General features: G+C 36.1%; 1 long non-coding RNA gene across 2 annotated transcripts in view; it reads left to right on the top strand.

Moving 5' to 3' along the window:
* LOC111756871 (uncharacterized) overlaps positions 1-18,402 on the top strand; it is a 107,677-nt gene extending 89,275 nt beyond the window's left edge. For both annotated transcript variants that reach the window (XR_002791254.2, XR_010044158.1), the window contains one exon: positions 12,834-18,402. This is a non-coding gene — a long non-coding RNA (uncharacterized LOC111756871). The remainder of the gene's footprint in view (positions 1-12,833) is intronic.
* The last annotated feature ends 441 nt before the right edge of the window (positions 18,403-18,843 follow it).

Raw genomic sequence — 18,843 nt, 5'->3', positions numbered from 1 at the left:
ATAGAGAAGAAGGGGAGGAGAGGAAGGCAGCCCAGAGTGAAAGGGAGGGGCCCTCTGGGCTCTAAATACAGTTCTTCCAGGAAAAGAAATAGCCTGGGATTTGTTTATCATCCTGTTTCAACTAGCAAGGAAAAAATTAATGCACTCATGGGACTCCTTTTGAAGCCTGCAATGTTCTCATAGAGTTATATGTTCTGTTTGGTGGATTTACAAGCCTATAGACAAGAAGCACAGGTCTGCAGATAAATGCTTCAAATCATCAAGAGTTAATCTCAGCAATAGGTGAGAAAGATACACTCCTCAACTGAGTACTGATTAGCCAAAGACATGTGTATGTATGTTTAGCAATTAGTGGAGGCACCAATAGGAAACATAGTATTTAATTAGCCATATGGTTTATTTTACTGGATGGGAGCTGCATGTCTTTCCCACTCTGCTTGGCTTTCAGGACTTCACAAGTGTATGTGTATATATCATCCATGTTCTTCAGGCTGCTTGATCATGAATGAAAGACTTGGGATGGTACCTGTTCCATATTTTGTTACTTGCTAGAAAAGTAAAACAAATGTAACAGTGAGATTTCCATTCTTTACAGATCAGGAAGAAGGGAAACTCTTCATTTCAAATGTGTAAAATGTGTTTTTCATTCTTTTATACATTGATAAAATGTTAAATTATGCAAATTACTCTATTCTTGACATACATTTCTAACATTTTATAGCTTTGCATTTTATGATATTTCTTTGAACACTATTTCCCATTTACTTTTCAACTTCTCATTGAAAAAATAGATACTAGTCTATTTTCTGGTCATAGCACAGTTATCATAAGACAGCAGTATTGTTTTAGCTAGTATGCAGGTGAGAGTCATACTTCAATCAGGAAAAACCAAGCTTCTTGGGAAATAGAAAACATTCTTGGACCTGAACATGAATCACATAAGATCTACATTGAAAAGAGCTAATGTTAAAAAGTGAGTGTGTAAAATAGGAGTATAAGTTATCTTTACATGAAAAGCAGCAACGAAATGAGTTCAAGATAGTGATAAGTTCAAGCTTTGAAGTCAAGTTCTAGTGTATAAAGTTGGTTTTCAATTTAATCGAAACTCTAAGATATCTGTAACATCTACATCCTCATTCTGTGTCTCGTTATACTACAAGGTACTGAATACAAACTGTGTAATAAAAAATTTTTGTTACTATTCATGAATTATTCATCCCGTCTATCCAAAAGTTTCCTTAGAAAGAGCTTTCTGAACCACTCCATCAGCCTTGTCTGGATAAAATGCCAGCCAGGTACTCTTCTCTCTGTAAGGGATCCAGGCCCTGACCTGACTATCTCATTGTACGACAAGTTTGGTGTGGTGGATTACAGAAAGCACAAGATGCTCTATTAGTATAATTAGTCAGGGTGTTCCTTCATACTGATGATTTTTATCTGTAGTATTCACATTTTACCGTTTTTTAAAATAGAGAAATCACCAATCACTATATCTTTTCAGGTTGTTAATGTAAAATGACCTTACTCAGGCAAGAAAAACTAAGTATCACAACTCTTAGATTTTATGAGTCATTCTTATGTAACAAAAATAATTGATTTCTATCAAATCAATAAGTTCAAGGATTTTTCAATTTCAAAGTGAAGTCTTATCATTCAAAATGACAATGTAAACAGTGAGAAGTTGACCAAGGACTCGCTGTTGACTCAAGGACAGTTTACTCAAATTGTTCTGTCTTTGATTAGCCCAAGAATTCATGGTGTATATTTTTTGTAGCTTCTTCCACAACTGTAATTAATCACAGAAATTTGTCATTAATCTTTCCACCAAGGCTATGAATTCTTTTTGAATGAATGATGATTATTTCTTTGTGTTAAGTCTCTGAGCCCCCAGGCTCAGCCTCTCCAAATTCCATAGTTGAGTTTCTCCATGTTCTTCAAAGCTTTCTCTTTCAACATTTGGCTAAAAACAACATGACAGAACAGGATCCATTATCTGGGCCTATGAATTAATCTACATGGAGGTGATTCACGATTGTAGCACTTAACCCTGCTTACTGGAACACACAGATTTTGGAGAGTATTTTTGAGAATTGTGTCTGTAAGAGGGAGAAGAAAAGGTTATAGTGTGATCAAAGCATTTAATCCAGGCAGCCATCCATCCACAGGGACTCCTGTATGAAGGATTAGGCTACCCAGAGCAGCTGAGTTTACAAAGTTATAAAATTGTCAAAGGATTAGAAAATAGTAGGATTAGTTGTCTATTTGATTGTTCTGGGATTCTGATTCTAGATTATGAAGGATCAAAGGGATTGTTCACCTTTTCCTGTGTTGAGGTCTAGAACCCACTTTTTAACTGGTGTGGCAATGTTTATCAGTGCATAAGCGAGATTCCAGGCATTATGTTTAGCTTTTAAATTTATAGGAGCTGTTGCCTTTTTAACATTGAAAACACTCAAAATCTTCTCCTTCTGATCTTAGTCCACTTTTTCATGACAGCAAATTAGTTTTTGCTTTCACTTTTTCTTCTGTTTTCAGATTCTTTTATGCATTCCTTGACGTTTTTCTTTTTTTCTAATTTGTCCCTCTTCTTCCACTTCTTATTGTCTACCAGCCCTGTTATCATCCAAGTCAAACTAGGTATGAGTCTTCCTAGCTTCTGAGATTAGATGAGATCAGCCACGTTCAGGGTGGCAGACCATAAACTACTATACCATTCTCTATGACCTTAGACGGCCTTTTTCTTTGAGAGAGGAATTCTCAGCTTCCTCAAAGATTTTTCCATATAGAGAAATACATGAAAGAGGAAAAAGGCAAATCAGTTGAGTAACTTAGAGATGTTGGATTTTGAGAGAAATAGATTACAGTGCCTGGAAGCAAGACGTCCAACTATGTGATCCAATTATCATAAATCCATTTCCCTGTGGTAAGAATGTTTTGGTTAATAGAAAGAAAACAATGTGCAAAGTTGGATCAAACTCGTAGTGAATTATACATGGAAATAGGCAGAATCTTAAGCCGAATCAATCATCTATGAGAATTATTTTAACATCATTAGCTTGAGTAATGACCTGAGTGCCTAGTTATTAGGACATTTGAAAGAATTTTGAAATTCACATTGCTTTCTTAACTGTGTGGCATATTCTCATTCATTAATTTTGCTCTTCATTCTGTTTTATGCTAGGGACAGAGTGATGGTTCTAAAATTAATTGAACATCTTCCTTGTTAAATGTTTTATATTTGTTAGTGCTGTTAGTCTTCATGACTATTCTGAGACGTAAACTGTATTGCCATCATATTTTAGAGGATAAAGCTAAAAAACATTGTAGGTGGTTACTCAACAATGTTACATACTAATGTTGAAGCTTGGGCTTTAATTCAGGCCTGGCTCTGTTGATCAGGCATTTTGCTAACTACATATTTACAGTTCTAAGGCCATTATTGGAAACCACGGTGTCCTGTAAAGAGACCTGGGTTTTTGACATCAATTCCAGGAATGTTCAGGGTTACATGACATGAAAGGAAGGGAGCTGTAATTTTCAGATCAAATGATGTAAGAAAGTCAACAGGTCATGGAATTTTTCACTAACGTTACGCTAACCCTTTAGATAATCAGAGTCCCCTTTACTGGAACTAGATAGAGAGCACTGAAACTCCCTTTATTCAGATATTCAAGATTTTATTTAAATATTTATAGAGAATCTCATACAAGCAATGATATTATTTCATGTTTTCAGATCCTTTTAGTTTCAGGGAAGGACTAAACATGCAAGTAACAGCAAATAAATTCTATCAAATGTAATGTACCATTAATTTTAAGATATATTATTTGATTTTAAGATGTACTATCTATTTTATCTATTTTACTCTCATTTACAAAGAAAAAAAGATGCCAAACTATTCAGATCATCACTGTAAGTTTGGAATGTTCATGTTAGAATCAACAGTGAATGACTACTCAGTGTAAATGCATTTATAGTGATTTATAAATCGGATGAGGTTAGATGAAGAAGAGGATCAGAAAAACCTTTCTTGACAGAGTGATCTTTGAATTGAGTTTGGAAGAGTGAAGAATTATGGAATGGACGAGAGCAGTAAAGGATATTCCATGCAGATCAAATAGAATGGGTAAAAGGAAAATGTGCCTGCCTAGATCTGGCCCATTCTGGTGTTTCCTGGGATGATAAAGAGATGGGAGGCAACTGGACAGGGAAGCATAAAGACAGTGTGGTGGTTTGTGACAAAGGTCACAAGGTACAAGCTAGATTAGGGAGTCTTGAAAAATGTGCTAGAGTTTGCTTTCACCAGGCAAACTTCAAGCAGAAAGTTAAGTTTACCCTGACTGCCCCCTTTCCAGGTATATTCCCATTAGTTCACTCACATCTGAACATTGTCACTTCAATGTCCCTGCTGCACTTCTACAGTCATTAAGCGATGAATTATCAGAATTTGTGATTTGAAGGCTCTTGGTAAGATTGTCTTTTGTGAAGCTTACATTATTTCCTTTCTATTTTTTTCCTTGCCCTCTTCTTTACGCTGAAATCTGACATACTTCAAGGAAATAGGCAATACCATTTTTAGGCTTTGCCTTATTCTTCTCTAAGTGCAATTTTTAAAATTCTGTTATAATTTGAGCATGGCATTTTAAAAAATTCTGTTATACTTTGGGCTCTCTCATTGATTGCCTTTGATTTACTCTATTACATGGTGTTCTTTGAGTACAAGGGATATGGTCTTAATGTCTTATCAACTTTATATTAATATCTGTTCTGAGATCAACCTAGTGGATATAATAAATAACTGGTGTAATACTAAATATAATGAGTTATGTACATTCATGGAAAAAATTCCTTTTACAGACCCCTTGTTCTGCCTCTGAGTGGCAGCAAAAGGATAAAATATCCCTACATGTGTGTGCTGTCAGTCAGCCTCCAAGATCTCCTGCCATCCCATCCAATGATCCTTACCTCTTAAACTTCGTACTTTTGTGTTGTCCCCTACTACACTGTACCAGGTCTGGCCTCTGGAATCAAAGAATACAGCAAAAGCAATGTTATGTCACCACCAATAGGAAGTCGTAAAAGAATGGTACTGCCACCGTGGGGTTTCTTTCCTGGGTCACTTTCTCTGGGGAAGCCAGCAGCCATGTTCTGAGAGCACTTGTGTAGCACAAGGAGAGAGAGGTGCACACGTCAAGGATGGAGACAGCTGCACAACAGCTGCTAGAAACTGAGGCCTGCAAGCAACAGCATGAGTGAACCTCAACGAGTTCCCCTAATTCTCAGTGACAGCTAATCTGGCCAACACCTCGATGGCGACCTCAACAGGGAATCTGAATCAGAATCACTTAGCTAAATGGCTGCTGGATCCTTGTCTAGGGTAACCGTGAGATAATGTCTAGTAGTTTAAGTTTCTCAATGTGGGGGTAAATTGGTAGCTAAGACAAACATCATCCCAATTATATTTGACTTGAGGTTACATAGACACCATAAAATGGGCACTTTATAACTTTGCCTTGATGTTAAGATAAATCTGTGTTACAGTTTGGATTTAGGGTCACATACACCATAATCCATCCAATCTAAACAAGACCACAAGACAAGAGGAGTGGAGTGGTAGAAAGAAGGTTCAGTTCTCCATTGGAGAAATCAGCTTGTGCTCCAGCTCTGTGACTTACTGCTTAGTTACCAATGGGGAACTTAATTTATCTGTGTTACATCATGGCCTCCACCCTAGAAAAAAAAAGGCATAATAATTTATTCCTTGCGTATATTTAAGATTAAATGAGTCAGTATGCATAGTAGAACTTTGTAAACTATAAGACTCCATGTAAATATATGGGACTTTAAAAATTATAATGCTTCTGTGGTTTTGCCGCAACAGGTCTGGTTTCTTCAATCCATTGGAGGAAGATCAGCCATTCTCTTTCTGAGGAGACTTTTGGCCTCTAGGGGACTTGAGTGCCAGGCACAAAAGTACTAGTCTCAAGCTTTTTGACTTACCCTGGCACATTCTAACCTTTTCAGGTCTCTAATCTTCTGCACTGAACTTGGTTTGCAGAGAAAGATATCAAAGAGTATTGACTGATTAACACAGAAGTTTTGACCTGCTTTATTTCCATCCTGGTACAGTTCACCCTCCTTAGGCAACCTGGTGGTCCCCTGCTCCTGAGAGGTCACCATACTGATGCCAGACTTAGTGTGAATCCCCCATTGGCATAGCACATTGCAGCCCAGAACTCCTGGACTCAAGCCGTCCTCTACCTCAGCCTCCTGAGTACTGGGACTACGGCCGTATACCTGAGTAAGCACTTTGAGGAAAACAATACGCAGTATAAGAACCATTGTTAAATTGCTATCATCTCATTTTGAAATCCTATGATAAACCATTGTTTCTATTGTCATTGTCATTTTGCTTTTATTATTGTTTTTAATTGTTTATTTGCTCCTTGATTTTTTTATTTTTTTCTTTTTAAAATAAAAAAAATAAAAACAAAGAGAATTGAAAACAGAACATGCCCTTCTAAGCGGTGAACTCAATACGGTTGCTTACAAATTGAGGAAAACTGTGTGCTTTGTATATGAGGCAGGGAAATGAATGGGTCTGCATATCATGAAAAAGGTTCCACATGCCTAATTCCTGAAAGAAATTATAAAAACAATGGAAAATCAATCCTCACTTTTAAGCTTCTAAATAGAAGCAATAAATCACTCCAGCTGGTTTTATCATGTATTAAAACAAACATTTTTATGTTAACTTTTGAATATAAATAGTTAACGTGCGGCATAACTATTTGAGCACATGAGGGGCCCCATGTAGAGCGGTGGTCCCATTAGATTATATCACCCAGAGATGTCACAGCCAGCATAGTTTAAGTGCTTTCTGAAATGTTTACACTATTAGAAAATCACCTAACAGTATATTTTTCAGACCACATCCAATTGTTTAGTGATACATGACTATACTCATAATTCACAATGTATTTTTATAAATGCTAAATTTAGTGCTAAAATATAACTTTTTGATAAAACTCTTTGTGACAAAATCATGACATTCTCTCATTACACAATAGCATTGGAGTTTTTCTAGGGGCTAGAATGTTAGAATTTTAATAAATCTGATAATCACCACCTCTACCTTTTCTCAAAAAGGTTAGATTTTAAGTAATCTATTCTAAGACTTTGGGGCAAGGTATGTTAAAAGTTCTGTAGTAGATACTGTCAGTGCCCAAATCCTATTTCCTCAAATACCACACAGTCGGAGGACTTCTTCATGTGAACCCCTGAAGCGCTCTGCCTGAAAGCTTCCTTTGAGTTCAAGGACATGAACATCCCTAACAGCCTAATCTCCAAAGGGCAGCAATTGGTTGATAAAACAGTCTTGCTCCCTCACCAGTCCGTCAAGACCACTCTGAGGAGTGCTGTTGCCTGGGAGACTGGAGCTCCTGTTGCCTACAAGCCTGTGCACTCCCACATCCTGCACTGGATTCCTTTCTCATCTGTCACACTTCTTGCTCTTCCAAAGAATCCCGTTTTCTTCCTAAATAAACTATATGGACTTGGATTACTGTCTCAAGAGTTTACTGTTGGGGAAAGATTTGACCTAAAATATTTTTTTAATTTTTCTAAAAATATTTCCATCCAGTTCCAAATTACACATTAAACTGATCTTCCTCAGTGACATTCCCTCGGGAAAATGTGCCTGCATGCCATTGTAGAAAAGTTTGTCACAGAGTTATTCAAGCCAGAACAATGTATCAGAACCACATTTTTCACAGACATCAGCTGCTGTATATTGAGGTGAAATGTGCTAAAGCAAAGATTTTTCAAAAGAAATAAAATACCCTTATTAAATGCATGTCTACCTTGGGTTACATAATAAAGAGTGCCTTTTATCCAGGTACCCTTCACAAATTAGTTTGTAATTTCACCAACTTCTCTTGGGTCTGGTAAGTCACCAACTACTTCTTCACAGACACACCTGGGTGAAGGAGGTGATGGCTGCCAGAAAAATTTGTCCCGTAGTTTGAGGGTGGGAGCTTGTAGCCCCACCCTCTAACCTGGAGATTGAGTCAATGACCAATGGATGGGAGTTTCATCTGTCAGTTAAACCCCCTAAAGGAGAGGTGATGATCACAGCAAGGCTTTTACCTTGCTCTGTACATCTCGTCCTTTACAATAAAGCAGCAAACACAATGAATGCTTCTTTGAGCTGTGGGAGACACTCTAGCAAATTACTGAACATTTCTTCTCTTTTGATAGCTATTGTTTCTCTGGCTGATTTAAGTCTGGTTACTAGTGCCTCAGGGATGGGAGAATCCAGATAGTGACTCTCTGGGGAGCTTCTGCCCCCTGCATTGCTCCCTGGGCTGGAAGGTCCACTATGCTTTCCTTCCTGCCTAATCCAAACCGGTTCTCTGTATCACTTAATGTGGTACCCAAGGAAGAGGAGGAACTGAACACTGTCTGAGTGAATGAAGGTTTAACTGGTCTGCAATTCTTCATAAACAAAAACTGTTTCACAAGTCAGAGCCGAAGTGGTCCTATTGCATCTTGTTCTGTTTTTCACTGGAGGAAAAACATCTGTTCCCCAACCCATTTAAACGGCATGTTATATACACTGAGACTGTAATTAAGTCACCCGCAGCCTTCTCCTCTTCTGGCCAACCACCATCATTTCCCTGATTCCTTCCGACTAAGCCTGAGTTTCCAACTCTTTAATCATTTCTGCTCTCTTCTAGATCCAAATGTCCCACTTACTTTTAAACTGTGGAGACTCAAATGGAAATCTATTGTAATGATACTGTAAAAGTTTGGCAAATTTCAGAGGAAACCATCTGTTTGGTCCTGTCTCATTATCTTCTGCTGCCTTTTCATTAAAGGATTCTCAGGAAAAGCTGTAAAATTTATTTTTAAAATTAATTCAACCATTTCTTTTCTGGTCTAGATTTTTGTATTTATGCACATACAATTTCTACACAAAAAAGGGTTCATAAATGGAAAGATTACAAACTCACAAATGTAAGTTTCTATAAAATATTTTGAATATGATTTTAGAGTCTGGATGCAGAATGACTGCTCATTTAGCATTTTTAATGCACATTTTTTTACCATATTTAAGCTATTTTCTAACTTAAAAATATTTGTGTTGTCTTTATTTGAACTTCTCCTATGCCTTTGGTATAGATCATTGAATAAGGATGAAAGTAATGGTTTTACACAACGCTTCCTGCATGCAAGGGAAGCGTTTCACATGTGTCATCTTATATTATCTTCATAACAGCCCAGTGAGCCCAGTATGCTAAGTACCAGTGGCATCCCCATTGTTTCAAATGAAGAAAATGAAGCAAAGAGAAGCTAAAAATTCAGAAATCCAGTAAATGAAAGTCACACTTGGGATTCGAACTGCACTAGCCTCATTATCTGTGTTTTTCTAGTGACATGCTCCCATATATTTACAAATATTGAGGCACACTGGCTGCTGTATAGCTTTATTCTTTTTGGTTACCCTTAATGTAGTTTTGTGTCTAAAGTTCATTTTTTTCAGTAAAGTTTGAGTGTCCTTTACTCAAGATGTTTGGAACACGAAATGTTGCAGATTTTCTTTTCTGGTTTTCATTTTTTTGAGGGGAACATATAGATATATAGATAGATAGATAGAAGACAGAGAGACAGAGAAACAGAGAGACAAAGAAAAAGACAGAGACAGAGAAAGATATATATATAGAAGAGAGAGAGAGAGAGAGAGAGAGAGAGAGAGAGAGAGAGAGAAGCACAGAGGAGAGAGCAGAGAGGGAGAAGGGAGAGAGGGAAAGAGAGGGAGAGGCAGAGGCAGAGGGAGATATATTAGGGAAGGGACTAAGCCTACACACAAAAATTATTTGTATTTCACGTATACCTTATACACATAGCCTGAAAATAGTTTTTATACTATGTTTTTGACAATTTTGTACGTGAAACAAAATTTCATAATGTGGAACTTCCTACTTGCAGTATGATGTCCATGATCAGGGTTTTGATTTTTGGAGCATTTTGGATTTTTGGCTTAGGGATCATCGACCTGTACAATAATTATAGCTCAGAGCTGATGCTGGTTTGATTACAGAACTGACTCATGATTATTTTCAGCTGGTAGACTTTCATTGCTTTTTTTACATTAAAACAGTTTTATTTAGTTTTTGCTCTGAGGTATGAACCATACAATTGATAAATATTGGTGAATTTAACTTCCTTATGGTCAAATATTGAGCTTGTCTTGCTGCCATGTATTACAAAGGTAACCTCTAGGAGCCCTGTACATTTGTCCCAGGTAGCTGTGATGTACATCTTGGGCCACCCACAAATACAGAGGTGCATTTGTTCTTCTCTCCCTAAATGTAATTCCTTTCAATCAGCTTTGCAGACCATGTGGCCCTGTTGTTACTGTGGAAGCCTTCCTATGGGCTTGCAGAAACTCTACTCCTTTGCAGAGAACACGGGAGACCTTTCCAAGAACACCCTTGGGAGTGTTTAATTGGTAGTGCTGAGTTGATGCTCTGGTAAACTAAATTCAACTGGAAGTGTTATTTAAATTTTTACTTACACTTTAGCAAGGCAATTATTTTTTCTAAAGAAAAATATGCTATTCTAGTTTATTTTATTTGAATTAATAAATTTGAAATAATATCAAGTGCTTAAAAAACTCAAACCCTCAAGTGCTGTTTATAATCATTTAAGAGGAAGGTTTGCGAAAACACGGAAGTCTCTCTCCAAATGTGCCTTTGTGCTTCCTGTCTGTACCCAGGACAGGAAACAGTCCCTACACACAAGCATTTTAGGAAATTTCTTCTTCACCCAGTTTCTACCATTAAAAAAAAAAGTTCTCTAGAACAAAGATGTTTCTTTTAAAATATTGTATATATATATATATATATATATATATATATATATATATGAAGAAATATTCAAGCATCAAATATCTCCTGGTATGCCGTAATTTTAAGAGATTCACAACAAAACATTAATATTTTCCTTTCAGGAAATTGAACACACTGTTAGGAGATGACATGGGCTTTTCATTCCATTTCATATTTCCTCAGTTTTTTGGTTAAAATCTTGATGTGTATTTCTTTACAAATAGTTATATGAGCAGTGAGGTCATTTTTCTTTTTATTATGTTAGAGAACAAACTTTTTTATATTAAAGAGAAAAATAAAAATAGCATAAAACAGAGTTTCAAAACAGTGTAGCAAGAGTTATAATAATGAGTACACTGTGTGCTGTGTTCATCTTGACTTGGTCTTCATAGCGTTATTGAGAATAACAGATATAGGCATGATATCTGTCCAAACAATATTAGCAAAAATCTTATTTTCAATGAACTAAGAGAGGGTAATTTGTTTTCATAAAATTTTCCAGGTTAAACAGAAATAGTCTTTAAAAATGCAAATTGCTTCTTTAACCATATCATTAAAGCTTAAATAATCAATGTATTTCAACAGTTGTCTGACTTTGAAAGGAAAAGTGCCTATTTTTAAATGGTAGCACTCCATGGCTGTAGCTTTGTTTTAAAATAAGGAAAAGAACTTAAATGAAGTTAAATAATTTATGTTTACACAGCTAATTAATGACTAAAGCACCAATTAGTACCCAGGTCTCTTAACTCCAGCCAGCACTTTTTGCAAGAAATTGTGTCTTCCCTACATGTTAATTATTTGTATTTTCAAAGTAATGTTTTAACTTGTGAATGTAAAAATTCAAATATATGCCACTGGTTTAATGGTACCATAAATCTAAGTATTATAATATGGGTGAAGGAGAAATATAGTGATTTCTATGTCAAATGATTTCAGCTAAGTGCTGGAAATAACACTCAGTTCAAAATAAAATGGTGCTCAGTTGGAGAAAACCTCATTTTTGAGGAATAAAGTACTCTAGATAAAAAATAAGGATCTAACCTAAAGATTTATAAGCTGCCATTCTTTGGGGTTGTAATGAGAACTTCTATTTATAGCTCATAAAAACACTTCAATTGCAAATATCTTCCAGTTTTTTAAAAGGCTTGTAGAGATACACGTGTTCCTATAAAAGCCTGATATGCAGTGTATGTTTCATTCCAGGATTTTGCAGTTATAAAAAAAAACTAATAATAGGCTAGAAAAAAGTAAGATGAATAAAATTACCAGCATTATTGCTGAAACCTAATTTAAAGGTAGGCCATATTAAAAATACACCTCAGTAGAGAAGTATGAAATTGTGGCTTTTTAAAAATTAGAATCAATATTGTTTCTAAAGAGAGGCTATTAATACTATTTATAAAAAAGCTTAGCTCAGCTCTTATAATTAGTGAACAGAGATCCAGGATCCTTATTGTGTCCTTTCTTTGTCTGTGGCTTGTGGAAACATGTGTACACACACACACACACACACACACACAGACAGACAGACACACACACAGGCACACACACAGCTCTGTGGATGGTTCTTCTCCATACAGAAGAGTTACCTAGCACAGAGCAGGCATTCAACAGTCAATAAATCAGTAATAATTGCAGCTTTCCCATCTCTACTCCAAACCCTTAATTTTGAAAAGTTGTAAGAAATTACTCCTATTCTTTCCTGTTCTATTTTTGAACTGGAAATACATGAACGAAATGAGCTAGCTACCTATTTATAGATGTCTGGAAGTTGAATTTTTGTGATGAAATAAATTCTCATTTTATCATTTTTTTTTTCCTGGAGATGATTGTCATTGTTAGATTTGCATTATTCTCACTTACTATGCCATTATGGGATGATAAATTATAAATTTATGTTTTTATTTTTTCATATGAAAATTTAACTGGTCTACACAACAGGCGGGGACAGGGATGACGAGTTTGAAGAAGAGCCTGGACAAGGAGGGGCCGGTGCGGAATCCATGGACTGTGGAAAGTCACTGCGCCCAGCAAGGAGGCCCGCAGGGAAGACGGGACTTGTACACAAGGCCAGCCTTCTCCCCAGGTAAAGGAAAACACACAAGTGACGACCCTGACAAGATAACAACCAAGTCGGAGCACTTTAACAAAACTGAGTGTGCCTACCACACGATTTAAGCAGAAAGTCTTTGAGCAAGACTTAAGCATATGGAAAATATTTTTAAAAGTGGGTACATATACTGGGACAGAAAGAATTTCTAGGGAAGCTAAGGATAGTTCTAGATTTCTTGTCATGTCTTGGGACTGTTAGGAACCAAAGGGAGTTTTCACTTTAAAAGAAAATGAAAGAGACAGACCTCATTAAAAGAATAATGTTAAATTAATTTTAGCTGCAAAATAGCATTGCTGTCATTTAAAGTAAAGGCAGAGCTGCCAGCATTGCTGCCACAGGTTCAGTTCATTACAGCTAGTGATGGACCCTGAGGACATGAGAGAGAGAAGACCTAAGTACCCACAGAGCATGTCCGGGAGTGATTAAAATTCACTGGTTCACGAGTCCTTCCAAACACTTTCTGGTCCATTCATTGAAACTATGGAAAAATTGGGAACTCACATTTCTAACTCTACAATGTGGAAAGCTTAAATTATAAAAAGATGGAAATGAAGGAAATGTTGAAAACAAGAAACACCAATTTAGTAATAGCTAATCTGAATTTATTGGTATTTTTTAATTTAAGAAAATGCAGAGGAGATAAAAGGATCAGAATTGTAATGAAGTTCCTATCATAATGTATCAATGGAAGGGAAAAAGGGGGCTTTCATAAAGCTTGTACAAATGAAGGGCAACACCATCATCCAGACTCTATTTATATCTTATTATAATAAATATTTGAGTTGCTCTTTACATAATGCATATGCTAATAAGAAGTCCTTAAAAAGTCAGTTGACCTCCTTGAACATGCCAATATCAAATGAATTGGAAACTATCTTTTAAACATTAGAATTGCTACATTTGGTGAATGCTTTCCATGATCCTAGCATTGTTTAAGGCAATTTACACTCAATTTCATTGAACTTTTCTAGGAGCTTCATGAAGAACTACTGCTTTCATACAGTAGCAGGGTAAAATGAGAGAGGGTTAGTAACTCATCCAAGGACACATTGACAGTAAATAGAGGAGCCATGGCTTAAATCTAAGTATGGATCTCTCTGATACAGAGCACATGGTCTTTCTGTTATGCCACACTCTGACATCTCCATCTGAATTAAGAAGATTTCATAGTTTAAGGAGGAAGAGAGAGTATTCTGAGGCATGGAAACCAAAGGCAGTGCTACTGGGGGCAGACAGCCAGAGGAGGAGAGGTAAGGTGGTGAGGCAGAAAATCAGGTGTTCAATGAATGATGATGTTGATGGGAAACAGGAAGGCATGCTTAGGAGAAGAAATGACAGGATAAGTAGGATTCTCCCTTGAGTGAAGTTCACAGAGGCCTGCGTGGATCCTTCCATGACTATGAAATAAAAAGAACCATATCCAGATGGTCATGATAGAGGACTCTTGTAGAAATGGAGGAAGGATTAAGACACACGGGTGGAGACATGGTCACTGACACTGCAGAGATAATGCATCCTTATTTTGATTTTTAGCTCATTATGAAAGATAGAAAAGTCATTTAAAGATTTATGATTTCAGAGGTTTGGGATACAATTACCTGTTTTGTCATTTTCTTCTGTTAATATTTAAAGCTGTCAGTGAGTGAGGGTGCTTGCCAGGACTGGTGTAGGGAGAGGCAGTGATGGTTCCTTATCTTTTCTAATGCATACTGAAGATCATGGTAGACCAGATATCAACATTACAATCTGAGCTTTTAGTATCATCTTCCTTTATTCTCATGATACACCAAAAGGAATTCAGAGAACTCAGGATGATGCTGGATATTCTAGGGGAAAAAAGATAATATACAAAGTAAGAGAAAATCTTAGGTACTTAGAAATTTTGATTAGTTATTCTTTTTTTAAATTTTTAAAATTTTTTAAAGAAGATAAAACAATACAACCAATCACAACAAACCAGTGTAAGAGATATATGACCTCAAAACATTACAAAATTAACAATAGTTACCATAGTGCCTTTAGATGGTTTCAAAATAGCTGCAGATACCTTCGGACATAGTAAAAACCAAACAGAACAGAATAGAATAGAAACAATACAAACAAAACAATGAATGCAATAAAGCATTTCAAACACGCTAATAGTAAACCCAAAATTGCTATCATAATATGTCTTGCTATCCTTGAAATAGCTTCTCCTGCCATCAGATTTAACATAATCAAACAAAACAAAAGAGGATAAAACCCAACCCAACAAAACAAATGGAAACAATATACGGTCTCGAAACAAGAACATAGGGAGTCAACAATGGATGCAACCCTCAGAAGGAGATCCCCTCTAGATGCCACACCATAGTGGCACCATATATCAGTACATATACTGATATATGAATCCATGATCAGACCACTGGCCCTAGACCTGCAGTGTTAGTGCAACACCAGAGCACCACAGGGGCATCCAATTGCATTTCACCTGGATAGCTATCATCACAGCCTGTGTTTCTCTGGATAAGCTGGTGGCTTGGAGGGAAGGTTGGTACTTCTTGCTTACCAGCTCATATGCCAGAAGGGGCTGGGCACTGGCTGTTCCCAGTCCTGCGGCGGCCTGCACATGGCGCGTGTTTACAGACTGGGTTTGTTTGCTGGTGCGGCCATTGTTTTCTCTTGATCAGAGCTATTCTTAAGTGGAAAGATTCTATCATGTAGTAGAGCTGTAGAAAGAAGTGGCCTAACATTGAACAGTAGATAATAATAAATGGAAAACCAAAGAAAAGCTATATTAAAACAAAAACAAAAACAAAAGCAACACCTATCTTAATGTGACTGAACAATGTATAAACTGTTTTAACACAGTTATAACTAAAAAACTAGCTAAGTTTCTTCAATTCACATTTCAAATCATTTTAGGATGAAATGTTTTTGGTCTCTCTCCCTAATGTATGGGTAGAAAATTCTATTTCTAAATAGATATATTTTTACTGTTTCTTATTAATGTAAAAATATAACACATGTTCTCTTTTCCAGAAGTTTAAAAAAATAAAAATTCTTGAAATGAAATTTGCAAACCACAGAACAATCTAAAGAAAAAGGAAACAATGTCATCACCCAAAGACAACAGACTTGGGTATTTCCTCCAGGGCTCTTTGCATGTCTCTGGGAAGGTGACAGGCTTCCATAGCACTCTTTCCAACAGCCAAAATCAACATATGTACTGTTCCTGTTGCTCCCTGGTACTCATGCTGCTAAGAAAATAGGAAATTCATGATCATGGCTGTGTAACCTTAAGTCTGCACTTATCCTAAAGACAAAAGAAATGATTCTATCCACTCTGCAAAGTGATAACCCCATGGCTAAAAAATCAGACAAAAGAACAAGATTCTTACATTATAGATAGCACATAAAATAACTTCAATTTTCCAATTTGATCTTTGTGGCTTAGCATATTCAAAGTTCATAAATGGCTTCCTGATGATCCAGCAGAAAACTCATCCATATTTAGGCCTGGGTCTCAGATTCTTGGTTTCATTATTGCTCTGGGGAAGATGCTCCACTAGACACTTTTCATACTTAAATCTAAAGATAGTCATGGATTTGGGCATGCGTCTCCTGTGTTAGACAGATTCTGAAGTAATTTCTCTTCTAAATCCTTTCTTAACTCAAACATTAAAGCTGCAAAGCCTCATTTTCAAAAATTATTTAGGAAGTATTGGTTTTACTGTTCCTTTTTTCAACATTATTATTATTTACCCCTCTTGGATTTGTGTTTCATTTACTGGAGTATGCTCACAAGTACTATCTTTTCAAATCTGAAAAATTTGAGGTTGGCTAGTTTTTGTGCAATACCTATTAACAGTGTCTCAGAACTGGTGTTTTATGAAATATATATATGGGGGAACAATGGCAGAAGTTTAATAAATTTATGTTGACTAAAAGTATTGAAGTCTCAAACCAAATTTGATTCTGTTATTAAGATCAAACTTCCTGACCAAAGAACCCCTGAGGTCCATTCATTCAAATGGACCTCACACAAAAGATTACTAGGAATGTATATTTATAGTATTCCAGTACATGGTATTTTATTTTTAATCCCCCTATGACATCATATTGTATTGCTGAATTATAGACAAATAAACAGAAGTGGGAAATTTACCCTGCTTTCCTAAGGTATTAAAATAGAAAATTCCTCAAATAAGATAGATTAAATAAAGCTGTGAGTTTGTTAGTATCCCTTTTACTCCATCCTCCCATTAAAGACAAATTAAATCAGAAGTATGTAAGATAAGAAAGTGCGTATCCTCTGCTTATGAACTATTAGACCACTGAGCCCAGTTTACTTCTGTTACCAACTTACAAAAAGTGAGAAAATAAAATCTGAATAAGAGTTAATGCTTAGGAAGAACTCAGGCCAGAACCCTAGGCCAGAGTAGCAACACTATTTGAAATAAGACCTTTAAAATACTAATTTTAAAGCTATAAGTGGTTAATTCTCATTTCTTTCTTCTGAGTTATTTGTACTCAGAATTCAAATTTTCCAAGCTGAAGTGTCTCAGGCATTTGAACAAACATAAAGATAATGTATTCTAGTCTGGAAATACAGAGTTAAAGTTAAATGACAAATCTCTTTTTGGGGACAAGTTAGATCCTGCTGGGTTTGGAGAATGAATATGACAGTCTTCACCTTCATATCCTGGAGGAACTCCATCATGGCCCTGGAATTCCCACTTGGGAACTTGAAACAAGCTTGATTTCATTCTCTGCAATGAACATATGGTGCATGTACAAATAGCTTCTAAGCCTTTTGATGTTCATTAAGAGGAAGGAGTGGGGGTCTGTTTCCTGGAGAAGTATGGGGCACTAGGGAGCATTAAAGAAAGAAACAATGGCAGAGGAAATGGCAGTCTTTTGCACTCATTATGTTTTTGTGAACAATGAATTTCGTAATTTTGGGGACTTTGAATGGAAATGTTGCAGGTTCCAGTCCTGTTTCTACCGCTGTCTTGGGGGAACATGCATAGTACCTCTACACTTAGATGCTCATTTGAAAACAACAAGTCAACATCCTACTTACTTCCCTTAGTCTTCTTATGAAGATAATAAAATTTCAGTGATTACATTCACTGGAAAAAAGTCTTGTGGAATAGCTTGAAAACTTATTAAAAGGCATGACTATCGTCATTTTTTCTGTCTTCCAATTTTGCACATTTATTTTGCTTTCTTAAAGATAGAGAATAATAGAAAAATGTAAAGAAGAAAATGATAGCCCTTAATAATTACATCAACTATAAATATATAACTTTTAACGCATATCCTTACAATCATATCAATATGTATATATGGTTTTGTCTCTGAAGTAAAATTTAAACGAGTGATTTTTGTTTATTAAACAGAGTTATTCTAATAGATGACTAGTGTGATTTTACTTTTAATAAAAACTTTCTTTTAGGGGCTGGGGATTTAACTCAGCAGCATAAGGGCCTGTCTAGCAAGTGTGAGGTCATGAGTTTGATCCCTGGTACCAAAAAACAAAACAAAACAAAACAAAACTTTCTTTTAAGCAAACTATCCTAATTTTCATTTTGTCTGACCTTGAAGTACAGAAATAGTTCAACACATTTTAAATTGCCTTTGTTCAAGTCAGATATTTTGCATGCATTAGCAAATGGGACATTCAAATCTTTGGATTCCAAAGTTTCAGAAAAAGAAATCATAGTACTCTAAACAATGCTTTCTTCATAAATTCACAAATAAACTATTCGAGTTTAGCTCCATTCAGTCAAAACCACACTTAAGTGTATGAACTCAGGACTTTCTGTACTGAATATGGTTGAACAATAAGTAACC

Source organism: Cavia porcellus, unplaced genomic scaffold (genome assembly GCF_034190915.1).
Source record: "Cavia porcellus strain 051 isolate PalLab524CR breed Dunkin Hartley unplaced genomic scaffold, mCavPor4.1 scaffold_2, whole genome shotgun sequence".
In the NCBI taxonomy this organism is placed as follows: domain Eukaryota; kingdom Metazoa; phylum Chordata; class Mammalia; order Rodentia; family Caviidae; genus Cavia; species Cavia porcellus.
The sequence above is the reverse complement of the archived record's forward strand: the minus strand, read 5'-3'. Positions and strand labels throughout refer to the sequence as shown.